This window comes from Artemia franciscana, chromosome 16 (genome assembly GCF_032884065.1).
Source record: "Artemia franciscana chromosome 16, ASM3288406v1, whole genome shotgun sequence".
Lineage (NCBI taxonomy): Eukaryota > Metazoa > Arthropoda > Branchiopoda > Anostraca > Artemiidae > Artemia > Artemia franciscana.
Genome location: NC_088878.1, coordinates 23864290 through 23877687, shown reverse-complemented (window position 1 = coordinate 23877687; position 13398 = coordinate 23864290). Strand labels below are relative to the sequence as shown.

General features: G+C 36.3%; 1 protein-coding gene across 11 annotated transcripts in view; it reads right to left on the bottom strand.

The window, feature by feature from the left end:
- Nucleotides 1-13398, bottom strand: part of LOC136037250 (muscleblind-like protein) — a 295621-nt gene that overhangs the window by 234175 nt on the left and 48048 nt on the right. The window contains exon 1 of one of the 11 annotated variants that reach the window (XM_065719868.1): nt 6705-7433. The exons of the other annotated variants lie outside the window; for them this stretch is intronic. The gene's annotated coding sequence lies outside the window, so the exon portion shown is untranslated. Of the gene's footprint in view, nt 1-6704; nt 7434-13398 lie in introns of those variants that run through there. 11 annotated transcript variants of the gene reach the window in all.

The following is a 13398-nucleotide window of genomic DNA, read 5'->3' as shown; positions in this document are numbered from 1 at the left end:
CATAACCGGACCGGATCTGTACTCTTTGGTGGAGGTGGGGGGGGGTAATTTTGAAAACTGAGGTATTTGTAACTTACGAAAGGGTGACCAGATCTTAATGAAATTTGACATTTAGAAGGATCTTGTGCTTTAAAGCTCTAATTTTAAATTCCGACCAGATCCTGTGACATTGGGGGAGTTGGAGGGGGAAACCGGAATTCTTGGAAAACGGGAAAATTGGGGTATTTTTATCTTACGAATAGGTGATCGGATCTTAATGAAATTTGATATTTAGAACGAATTCATGTTTCAGAGCTCTTATTTCAAATCCCAACAAGATCTTTGACATTGGGGGGAGTTGGAGGGGGAAATCTTGGAAAACACTTGGAGTGGAGGAATCGGGATGAAGCTAGGAGGATAGAATAAGCAAATGTCCTTGATACGTGATTGACGGAACCGTACTGGATTCGCTCTCTTTGGGGGAGTTGGGGGCAGGGGTTCAAGGATTTGGCGAGTCAGGTACTTCTGGACGTGCTAGGACGATGAAAATCCCTGACACGCGTCCCTGACGCGTGTCAGGGACCTGCACAAATTGACTTGGTAAAGTCGTTTTCCCAGATTTGGCCACCTGGGGGGGGGGGGCTAAAGGGAGAGGGAAAATTAGAAAAAATTAGGTATTTATAACTAACGAGTTGATGATCGGATCTTAATTAATTTTGATTTTAGAAGGACATCGCGACTCAGAGCTCTTATTTTAAATCCTGACCGGCATTAAGCCTCTTATTTTCCTTTTAAATCAATCTATTGATTCATAGAATTTTGTTAGAGCTCATACCATATGATCTCTTGGCGCTTAGCTCTTCTCGCCTCGTCACAAGTGCCATATGAGCTCTTAGCTCTTGTTTCAAATGAAACTAATGAGCTACGTTAAAACTTGAAACAAACAGAAATCTATATTATTAAAAGAGGAATAATCGTATATGTATAGACCTATATATGAGTACATTTTAATAAAAAAACGACACTATAATTGTCTTTAGAAAATTATCAAACTACCATTTTATAGTCTAAAAAACTATCTAGATAGATCGGGTCTTAGATCTTCTTGCTTCGTAACAAGTGCCATATGAGCTCTTAGCTCTTGTTTTTGAGCACAGTGCAAATTATGTTCTGGTCTTGAGAAGGTACGGGGGGTTGTCAAAGACATAATTTCCATCCTTTCAACGAAACTGAACAAAGTGGGTATCGCAAAATTTTGTTTATGTGTGTTTTAGGAATTGATGGGCATAGGAAGGGGGGAGGGGCTTGTTTATGTCCAATCGAATGAGTTGTATTGAACTTTCTACGACAACAAATGGCTATCTCAAAATCAAAATGCGTTTCGGGAAAATACGAGGTGTTGGGAGAGATATCCACCCTCCGATCACTCTGAATCTAAAACAGAGAACTAAAACTTCTGATTACTAATCCAATGTGCCCCTTCCAAAGGTTATACGATCACCATTTCTATATATACCTTATAGGCCCCCAGGGCACAACTTATATTCCCCTTGCCCTGATAGTAGTGGGGGGTTGTCATCCTTAAAGACAAAAGTTTTGGACCTTTCAATGACGTTGAACCAAATGGCTATCTAAAAATCTTGATTGGATGTGTAAAGGGAAATGGGTGGCGTGGGATGAGGGGTTAGTTGCCTTCCAATCACTTCCGACTATTAAAGGGGCACTTGCCCTTTCAATTTCTAATAGGATAAGCTCTTTTCGAAGTTTCTCAGACAACAAATGGCCATCTCAAAATTTCTATCAGATACATTTAGAGAAAATACGAGGTTTGGGGGGGGGGGTATTCACCCTTCGATCACTCTGAGTCTTAAAAAGAGCACTAGAACTTCTAATTAAAAATCCAATGAGCCCCCCGCCGAAGTTTATACGATCATCCTTTCTATATATATATATATACCTTATATGCCCCCAGGGCATAACTTACAACTATTACCCAGAAGGATCTGGGGGGTGGGGGTTGTATTCCTCGAAGACATTTTTTCCGGAGCTTTCAGTTATTTTGAACAAAATGCCTATCTCGAAATTTTGATTGGGTCTGTTTGGGCAAATGGTGGGAGTGGGAGGAGGTTTAGCTGCCCCCAATCCCTTTGGACTATTAAAAAATGCACTGGTCCTTTCATTTTCCAATCGAATGAACCTTTTTCGAAGTTTCTACGACAACAAACAGCCGTATTAAAATTTCGATCCGATTCATTTCGGGAACCCTTACCCTGAGGGTTCTGGGGGAGGGTGGGGGGTTTCATCCTCAATGTAATTATTTTCTTACGTTGAGCTATCATTTACGTTGAACAAAATTGCAGTCTCAAAATTTTGATTCGATGTGTTTGGGAAAATGGTAGGCGTGGGAGGGGGGTTAGTTGCCCTCCAATCACTTTCGACTATTAAAAAGGGCACTGAATCTTTCAATTTCCAACTGAATGAGACTTTTTCGATGTTTCTGCGACAAAAAATGGCCACCTCAAAATTTCGATCAGATGCATTTCGGAAAAATACGAACTATGGGGGGGGCAGTACCCACCCTTTGATCACCCTCAATCTTGAAAAGGACACTAGAACTTCTGACTATCAATCCAACGAGCCCCTTCCGAAATTTACACGATCACCCTTTCCGCATAAACCTTATATACACCAAGGGCATTTCCTCCCAAAAGACATAATTTCCGGACCTCTCAACTACGTCGAGCATAATGGATATCTCAGAATTTTGATTGGATGTGTTTAGGGAAATGGTGGGCGTTGGAGGGGGGTTAGTTGCCCTTCAATCACCTTCGACTATTAAAAAGAGCACTAGCCCTTTAAATTTCCAATTGAATGAGCCTTTTTCGAAGTTTCTACTATAACAAATAGCCATCTAAAATTTCTATTAGATGAATTTTGGGAAAAAACGAAGTGCGGAGGGAGGGGTATCCAACCTCCCATCACTCTGAATCTAAAAAAGTACATCAAAACTTTTGATTAGCAATCCAATTAGCCCCTTCCGAAGTTTATACAATCACTCTTTCTATATAAACCTTATTTGCCCCCAGGGCATAACTTACAACCCTTGTCCTGAGGGCTCTTGCGGGGGTGTCATCCTCAAAGACATAATTTCCGGACCTTTACGGAATCTCTGGTAGAACCTCCAACAGCTTGACTCTAGTTGGGCATTGTGGAGTGACATGACAAGTGTAGCATAAGGGGGAGATGGTAACGTCAGCAATGAAGGGGGGGGGGGAGAAATTAATGCCAGGTTTTTCTTCTCACTCAATTGGACTATCTGTCTTGGATTTTCCTACAATTAGCCATGACTTGATGCCCACAACTATTCCATTTTAATTCAAATATTCCATTGAAATTTCTAATCAAATTAGCCCTTTTTGAAGTTTCTACGACAACTCCTCCGATACGAAGCGCCCTGTTAAAAAAAAAAACAAAAACAAAAAAGAAATAAATGAATAATACTTTGTCCCACATCACTCTTTACTTAGGCAGCGCTATTGTGCTGCTTATGATTCTTTAAGAACGACTACTCAAACATATATACTGTTGGATTGGAACAAGAAGTATTTTTAAACCATTACAAAACTTGGACGGTAAAGAGTGGGGGCGATCGCCCAAATAAGCCCCCTCTGCTTGCAGTTATATTGTATATATTAATACTTGTATATTGATTAGTAGCAGCCTAGATTTATAGCGCAAAAAATTGCCTGGGGATTAGCAAAATTTCTCTACCACTTATTTGACAAAAGGGACCGACTGCATTTGAAAAATGTAAATGGCAGAAGATCAGCTACGATAAAAACGAAACTGATGTCAATTCACGAATGAAAGAACTTGTGGAAAAAGTTTTTTTTTGCAAATGGGGCAAAATTGCTCAGCCTCTTAGCTTTGGGTAATTATATTTAACGAATTTTATATCTTTCAATTTCCCGTAAAAAGTCAATTCTTTTAATTTATATGTAACTATCAAACTTTTTTTTAAGTTCGGGTTACCGTAAGCACAAGTCACGCATAACTTATAATTCGTAGCCACAAAAGTGTTTTATACATAAAGAATAAACATAAAACCGAATATTTTCATTTTTAACGAAGATAAAAGAAAATTCTTGGTAACACTGGTCTTCCCCTCCTGGGAAACTCCCTGAGGACGTTCAGGATGTCCCTCACCACTCTACCTTTTGTGCCTCTAAGCGTTTGAATGTACTCTTTTATGTTACTAAGATTTTTTTTACAATAAGAAGGAGCTATCACCCCACAGTGCCTATTTTCAGGCTTAATCAAAATAAATGAGAATTAGAGATTAATTTAAATCTTCCCCAGACCCCGTCCTATATTCATCTGAAAGCTCACAGAGAGACAGAAAATCAGAAGGTAAAAACGTAATTTTTGAGGCACAGGGCCATCCCCCACCTACGCAATGACACACCGACCCTCTTTTACATAGCTGATGCGATATTTTACATCACTGTACATAATTCATCCAGCATTGAGTGAATCAACTTGGTTGAATGAAGCTTATAAAATTAATGTCAATATTAACAGTTTATTTTGCATGGAATACTAGAATTTCTCAAAACGAAAGTGTTACCGTGCGGCATTACTGCCTTTGAAAGGGGGAAGCTCAGTATATAGTTCTTAAATAACTTTAAATCGATTGGCATTTTATAATTTTTAGTCGATAGCAACTTCGCCCTTTTTGGGTCAAAATTGTAGTTTGGTGCCGCAGATGACGTAAAACGCCACTTTGCTCCGGTCTGATCTTTTTTGGCGACTTAAAAATGGCACTAAAACTTGTGATTTCTTATCGAACGAGCTCTCTCCCGATTTTATAGGGCTATTTGTTCGATACAGTAACCACTGGGAAAAAACAAACAGATAAACACGCACTCGTGACCTTTCTTCTCGTAATAGATAACTTCGAAGACCACACTGCCTTTCCATGACGAAAGTAAAACAGTTCAAAATAGGGATGATCCCTTTTTACTGACAGTGAAATATAAAATTATTTAACTGGATATTTCGAACACATAATTTCTTAGATGGGAGCTTGAAACCTCTACAATAGGGTTCTCTGAACCCTATACAACGGTCGATCGATGGTCAAGCAGTACGGCAGTCGCTAGGATCGATTCCCAGCAGCCGACGACATTTTTATTCAACATCTTAATCTTTTGAAGCCATTTTTATTGTAAATATGTTTTCTCGCATCCAAAAATGACTATATATATATATATATATATATATATATATATATATATATATATATATATATATATATATATATATATATTTGAATTTCTTTTTAATTTCTGATCGAATGAGCTGTCTCATTCAATCATGGAGCTTGAAACCTCTACAATAGGGTTCTCTGATATGCTGAATTTGATGGTATGATTTTCATTCAGATCAATTGACTCATCGGGTGTGTTTTACCTCTCTTTCAAAAAACAGGCGATTTTTTTTACTCTTGTAGATTTCGACGCGTAACTTTAAACTTGATGAATTTTTTTATGTCTGGAATCACCATAAAGATTTAGTTCTTTAGACGTATATATTATTATTAAAACTCCTGTTATAGAGTTTCGGTTACTATTAGCCCAAGTCACTCCGTACTTACCACTGAGCTAGACAAATGCTAGATAGTAGAGCATGCACTTTTTTCTTACTACATCTGATTCGCTAAAAAATCGTTTTTAAGAAAAATCACTACATTTACTATTCGTTCTTGCCAGGAGACGTCAATAATGTGACACACGCCGATTAAACAATAAGAAAATTTAATCGGTGCTTTAAGAATGCCCAAAAAAATGATCAAAAATTATTTCAAAAAATAAAAAATGTCGTCAAATCGTATTGTTACTCTCAGGAGTGAGGTTAGTCTTTATGTTCAAAATGCGACATCTGGGCTGTGACAATTTAATCATGATGAAAATAATTCACTTGAACAAGGCCACCAAAAGGTAGAAGTAGCCAAATATCAGATATTTCTATGATCCTTTAGACGTTAAATGCATGTTTTCTTTAAACTCTTGAACTTACACTTTGTTCACTAACATTAAAAAAGTGGTTTTGCAATTATCAACATTTAGTGACGATTCGACACAAAGATGATTTATCATGAAGACGAAGGTCCAAAGTTTTTCTTGTGTGCCAGGGCGTTTTCCTCAAAACGCCCTGGCATCTTTTAGCATCCTTAGCAAACTGAAAAATCTTTCTAGAAATTGCAATGGACAAACAGGCGAAAAAAACATACTTAGTAATTTTGTTAAAGGAATCTATCCACCAAATAATCAAAAGCCAAGTTCAAATAAAGTAGGGGATAATTGAACCTCACTGAACCAGTTTCTTTGCGAAACGGAAAATGACGAACAAATCTAAATAAGCACGGGGAAAAATGGGGTCCACTCCTATAATAGGTAATTCTTTACCTCGAAATAGAAGTACCTAGGGGAAAACCAATCCAAATTCCTTATCAGACAGATGACTCTTTATACAAAAACAAATCGACAAAAAAGGATAAAACACAAAAAAGTGAGATTAAAAGAAACATCAATATAAAGAAAAATCAATTCCAATGTTGTGAAAGGCAACTATTCGGAATTGAAGTTCATAAAAATCAAAAACATTTCATTATTTATTTTATCCAAGCCATCAGTAAAAATACACAACAGATAAATAAAGTTTACCAAAAAGGTTTCTTTTCAAAAACCAAATGCGTCATAAACAAATTCAAATAAGCACTGGGAAAAAGTTGCTCTCCTAAAAGAAGTAGCTCTTTGCGTCAAAATTGTACCACCTGGGCCATAAACCGTGACTTAAGTATTCTTTATATGCAAACTTCATAATATGGGAAACTTCTCTGGGGGACGCCAAAAGGAGTATTAGACGTGCTTAGGTTACGAATAAGGTGGAAACAATTCAATTTAAACCAAACATCATCAGTGTACCAATGTACACTTTACATAATGAAACAAGCTAAGGCAATTTTCTCCCATCTCTTTCCCCTTTTTCTTTCAGCCTTAACTTAATTGCTCCTCGGCCACTTTGAGGGGAAACAAAGGGTTTGAGCAATATTATAAAAGAAAAGACAAAAACCACCCTCTTTTAGACGCGATATCAAAGGGCAATAAGATACCAAAAAAGAAGCTCAGTTGAATACAAAACGTATATAACGATTTCATATCTTAGCTTTTTTTTTAGACTGCGATCATAATATCTTTCATTGACTGAATTTTTAAGTCGAATAGTTTCTACTTAGTTAAGTCTGTGTTGTAAACATAATGTTTATTAATGAATGAAGGCATTTAACAAACTCAAATAATACTACTACTACTACTAATAACTCACTGCAGCACCAAGCCGCCTGAGGCCAACACAGCTACGCACGCTCCTCCTCCAACCTAATCTATTTAAAGCATCCCTCTTTACACCCTCCCAGGAAGTTCCCATTCCCTTTAAATCTTTATTTATGACATCCTCCCAACCCAGAAAAGGACGACCTGCTTTCCGTGTAGCCCCAGACGGTTCGCCAAAAAGGACAATATTCGGTAATCTGTCATCTTTCATCCGTAGAACGTAGTCTAGCCATCTCAACCTTTTTTTTCATTATAGCCCTAGAAAGCGGGATTGAACCGCATTTTTCGTGCAACCTACTGTTTAAAATACAGTCAGTCAGCCGGGTACCCAGAACAATCCGTAGGCAATTTCTCAAGGTGAACATCATTTATTTTTATTTTTATTTTTTAAATATTGGCATTAACTAGGGTGAACAAGATACATGTCTTAGTTGTTAAAGAGGAGTAAATCCAAAATTGATGGTATATCAAATGATATAATAAACGAGACATTCAGCTCATAATTCAAGATCGATATAGTAAGCATAGCATTTTCCGCTGAATGTAGGAATTCAAAATGCTCGACTAATTATGATACCAAGGCTGCATTCAGGAGAGGAGTTGGGGAGTTTAAGCCCCCTCCCCCTAAACCCCAAATGTTTGTCCGACTCATAAAAACGTAATAAAAATTGAAATTTGTATGATTGGTTCTATAATTTATTGCAGTACCAGGGTAATCTGACTTTTTGTCATTTTTCGAGTCTGTACCTCTCCACCAAAATATTCACCTTCACCTTTAATAAATTTTATATAAAATTATATAATTCTGTATATATATAAATTAAAAAAATCTGCGTATATTGTTTCTTAAAAAATGTAGGCTTTTAGATTTTTCATGAGTTTTTTTAGTTTTTTTTAACCCCCCCCCCCCGAAAAAATGTCTGGATACGGCCCTGCATGGTACATTTATTTTTCAAGCAATACCGGCATACATCAGAGCGAACAAGACACGCATCTTAGTTGTTAGCAGTACCTTTCATTTAAGGATTAATTTTAAAAAATGACAGAACTAATAGCGTCTTAGGAGCCACGTGGTAAGTCACGAAGATTATTTTATATAGGTCTTTGCCTGGTTATCCAACTCGTTACTGATCTCATTTTCTAGAGTGGCCCATATTTATCGAGACGTCAACTACGGTTGGCTACTTCGATCTACTCACGCCAACGGCGCGTCTTTTTTCTTTATTTGTATAAAGAAATTATATATATATATATATATATATATATATATATATATATATATATATATATATATATATATATATATATATATATATATATATATAGCCTAATAAAGATTCTGCTTAGCCATATGATCAAAATGTGTAGAGAGGAGTAAATCCAAGAGTGACTGTGCGTCAAAAATTATAGAGAACAACATTGCAACTCAAAATTGCTTGCTTCCCTAGTCAATGCTTAGACTTTTACGCTCTTATGTAAAATTCTCATTTCAAATTTTACATTTATATTAAATTAAATCCCTCTTCTAGCCCTATTTTGGCAGTTTTCATTAATTTAATTGCTAAAGATTAAAACAGAGAAAGTTCGATTCCGACACACGGTTACTCCAGCATCGCTCACTTGTTAGAGAATGAGTAGGTGAGCCAGTTCAGATCAAGATCATTACATTCAGACGTGTTCAGCCACGAACTGCAATGTGATTCAGCCACGAACTGCAATGTGCTGAAGAAGGGATATCAAAGAATTGCGGGTCACTTTCATATTGCAGCAAACTAAAGCTGGGGTGTTGACAACCAAAGCCGCTGTCTAGAGCCTACCAGTGGAGATTCATACTTGAACGGAATTAACAGATAGAACGGAGGGAGACTTGTCATCAAATGGAGAGTGTAACGCAGAGCACTGCAATTTGATCTGGTCAAAAGGCTCATTCAAAATTAGATTTTACTATTAGCAGGATTTACGTAGCACATATATACGGACTTTGTATATGTGTATACGGACTTTATTTTTTCTCCACCATCAATGACAATCTACAATACAATTCTGTTCCGTTGTGGGTAATAAAATAACTTCAAGCAACACAACTCAAGCAGCTCTAACTTACATTCATATAAGAACAGCAAAAAAATTTAGAGGAACAAGAAAACCAGAATAGGAACTTCTTTAACAGCAGATGTCACATAAATGCTTATTGTATGAAAATAGTAAGTTACAAGAAGATCCTCTAGTCTCCAGCGCAAGAAAAAGAGGATTTCATAGAATTTTCCAGCAAGATGACTTTGAATTTTACAAGAGGTTGCTCATGCAATCTATTTTATGTAACATGATAGCAGGTTAGAAGCCCATGTCATGTCACTACTGGAAAAAGTCTGATTGCCGCAAGTCTGGTCCCGGAAGCGCGTTGAAACCCGACTGGCAATAAAACTAGGAAACATGACTCTACTAAATCATGCACAAAACCTATTCTATCCATTATCAAATTGGAGGATCTTCATAAAGACGGTAATGAACATGGAACAACAGATATAAAATAACGAATGGCTACATTACTATCACGAAATTTTCAAACATCAAAAATTGGCAACAAATCATCTAAGCATTCAGCAATCAATGAAACGGTATGAAAAAAAGGGAAGAAAAAGGAGATTACTGTCCTGTATTTCAGTATAATAAAGTATGCTTTAATTCGAATCGTTTACTTATACGACGTGTTATCTTTACAAGTCACGTTTGTTCCTTCAGCGTATGTTAGAAAGGGGGGCCAAAGAACCACACCTTTTTAAAACATTGGTGTATTCACCCGTTGTTGCTATGTCAAATTTTGATTGGTTCGTTTTTACGACTAAATAAAAAAAAAGTATTTTTAACTGAAAGTAAGGAGCGACATTAAAACTTAAAATGAACAGAAATTACGCCGTATATGAAAGGGGCTGTTCCCTCCTCAACGCCCGCTCTTTACGCTAAAGTTTGACTATTTCTGTCAACTCTACTTTTTAAAACAGTAAAAACTTTAGCGTAAAAAGGGGGCGTTGAGGAGGGAACAGCCCCTTTCATATACGGAGTAATTTCTGTTCGTTTTAAGTTTTAATGTCGCTCCTTACTTTCAGTTAAAAAAATCGTTTTTTTTTTGTTTAATTTCTGAAAGTTTTTGAATTAGTGCGTGTTTTGATATTGGCTCTCCGCACATGAATAATTAAAACGAAATTTGCATATTATTTTTTTTTTTGGCTAAATGGCTTTCTCATAGTTTTGATCGGACGGTTTTGAGAAAAAAAGGAGCGGGAAAGTAGGCCTAGTTACCCTCCAATTTTTTAGTTACTTAAAAAGGCAACTAGAACTTTTAATCAATTTAGCTAGAAATTTAGCCCATACTTCTGTTTCAAATATTATTATCAAAAATTCTTTAAGTTGCTTAAAAACTACTGTCAAACCCTTTGAAGCAGAAAACGTCACCAAATGCAATGGAGCAAGTGCTAGTGAAATTCCTTCCTCAGAATTTTCATAAGGGATTAAAAAGGTTACGCAAACTAATCCCACTGACCTTGTTTTAACTGAAGATAATTTATTCTTGAAATCCAATGTTAACGACACATTTTTAAAAATTGACAATGAAGTCGAACTTGCAAGCGGAAATTCTCACCCAATGCAATCAAATATTCAAAAAAATGATCTTAGTGATTTTAAGTGTCATCAACCTAATGTGTGCTTTAGCTTTTTCGACAGTAGATGTATGTCTAGTAATTGTAAATGCCTACACACTGTTAAATTTTATGTTTTTAGTCGTTGTAAAAATAATCTTTGTAAATACCCCATGCATATAATTCTAAAAAAAAAAACTTCAAGTGGAAGGTGCTTTGGCTGTGCAAAAGCTCATATTATATTGCCCATTAAGGGCTGTAGTAGGTTCCGAAAAACTGAGCTTCCCAGAAGCCACCTTAATTCTCCTAATTTTAGTAAACATTCTTTAGATCATGGCTCGCATACAGGAAAGGCCTCGAGCCATCTCGTCCTTTCAATCGAGTACATATCTAAAGGATATCTCCGCCTCCATATTCATTTCCATACCCCTTCCTTCTTTTTCCAATTCTTCCATACCATCCTTCTGCCTTCTTTCTAGCTTTTTCCTACCCTTCCATATACCCTTTACCACCACCTTGTGAACCCACTCAACGGAGATTCTTTGCACCATATCCCTCCAAAAATAAAATCATCTCTCTTTATTCCTCCAGTTCACTCCAAACTCAACCACTAATTGACTCCTGCTGTTAAAAGTTTCCGCTCGTGCCTGCTCAATAAAATGCCCTTGCAGATGAAAAAGATGGACATGGTCCCTTAGCCCCTTGTGGTGACTACACGAGCTTAACTCCTGAAATGAATTCCACTAGAACCCCTGACTTCATCCGTGATATAAAAAAAGTAAAGCGTAAAAACGATACCATTACAAGTCGTTTTCAATTCCCCGCACTTTTGTTGAGCAGCGCTGAGAGCCTTAACTTTGAAAAACTTAATGAATTAGCTCCCTTTCTAAAATAAATAGATCAGATGTAATCGCTATTACAGAAGTACAAGCTCAAAATTCAAATATGTACAAAATTTACAATTTTTCACAGTTTATTAAACTCAGACCAGAAAACCACCCTCTGGGTAAGAAAGGTGGCGAAATGCTGTTCTTTGTCCGTAATGACATGTACCCAAAGGAAATCTCAATCCGTGTCGTGCTCCCTTTGATGAGATTATGTGGGTGTGTGTTTGACCCAAAGCTTTGCCGCGTCCCTTGAATTTAATCGTCCAGTGTTTATGTTTTTACTGCCCTAATCAGAGATCTGCTGACAAAAAAAAAATTGTCGAAAAATTACATGCAAGTGCTGACTTTGTACTGTCAAAATACCCAAATGCAGGAATTTTCCTGATGGGTGACGCAAATGATTTAGAACTTGAATCTACATGCACTGTTTTTTAATTTAAAACAATTAAGATCCCAACTACCAAAGGCAATACTACTCTTGATTTAATTTGTACCAATCTTTCGAAGTTTAACATACCCCTCTCCACCCTACCCCCTATAGGGGGTAGTTGCCACTTTAGCCTTCTCCTATCTCTACTGCCTAAAGTTAAACAACCGTTTTCTATTAATGAAACCGTTTTTAGACGTCTTATTGACTCAGGACTCTACAATTTTGGCTCTTGGACTACTACTGAAAGATCCACAGTGTATCCAAACAAATGACGTTGACTGCAAGGCTTTGTCCCTCCAAAATCTGTTGTGAATCCCATTCTCCTAGGAAAACAAAATTATAACGTGTTCTACAGATAAACCTCATGTTACTGAGACTTTTAAAAAATTTATAAGACAAAAAAAAATATTTATTTCAAGGCAGATTTTACCCATGCCCCCTTCTATTTCTGTTTTTGCCATTAATCGCATTAAGTTCATTGAAGTTCTTAGAATTTTGCGCTGAATTTTTATTCTCCATTTTTATGCTTGTCTAGTGTTTCTTTTACTCTTGTCTTGCTGTATTATTTGTTTCTTTGTTTTATTTTTTCTTTTTAGACATATGAAGCAAATTCGGCTCTGTTAGAGCTTGTGATAGCCTTTTGAAAATAAATATTATCTTATCTTATATAAGTCTATATGTAACTTAACCAAAGAGAAAAACAGAGATTATTTTAGACTAGATATATATTTATATACAAGTCTATATTTAACATAATGAAAGAGAAAAAGAGAGCTTACTTTGGTCTATGTAATTAGTCTATATATATACAAGGCATTCTGCACAACATATCCCTTCTCCAGAGATTTATTCCAATCTAATTGTTAGGTCAAATATGTGTACCGACTAGTTCTAAAGTAATTTAAATAAACCTTAAAAACGAATGAAACTTAAATTGAATATGGAAATCAAGCTTGAAACGAAAAAAATCACTACAAGCAAGAATTTGGGTTCCTAAAATCCCCTAAAACTGCAAATTTACGATTGATATAAATGATGATTTTCTTAATATCGTAGCCAACCTCGTTATC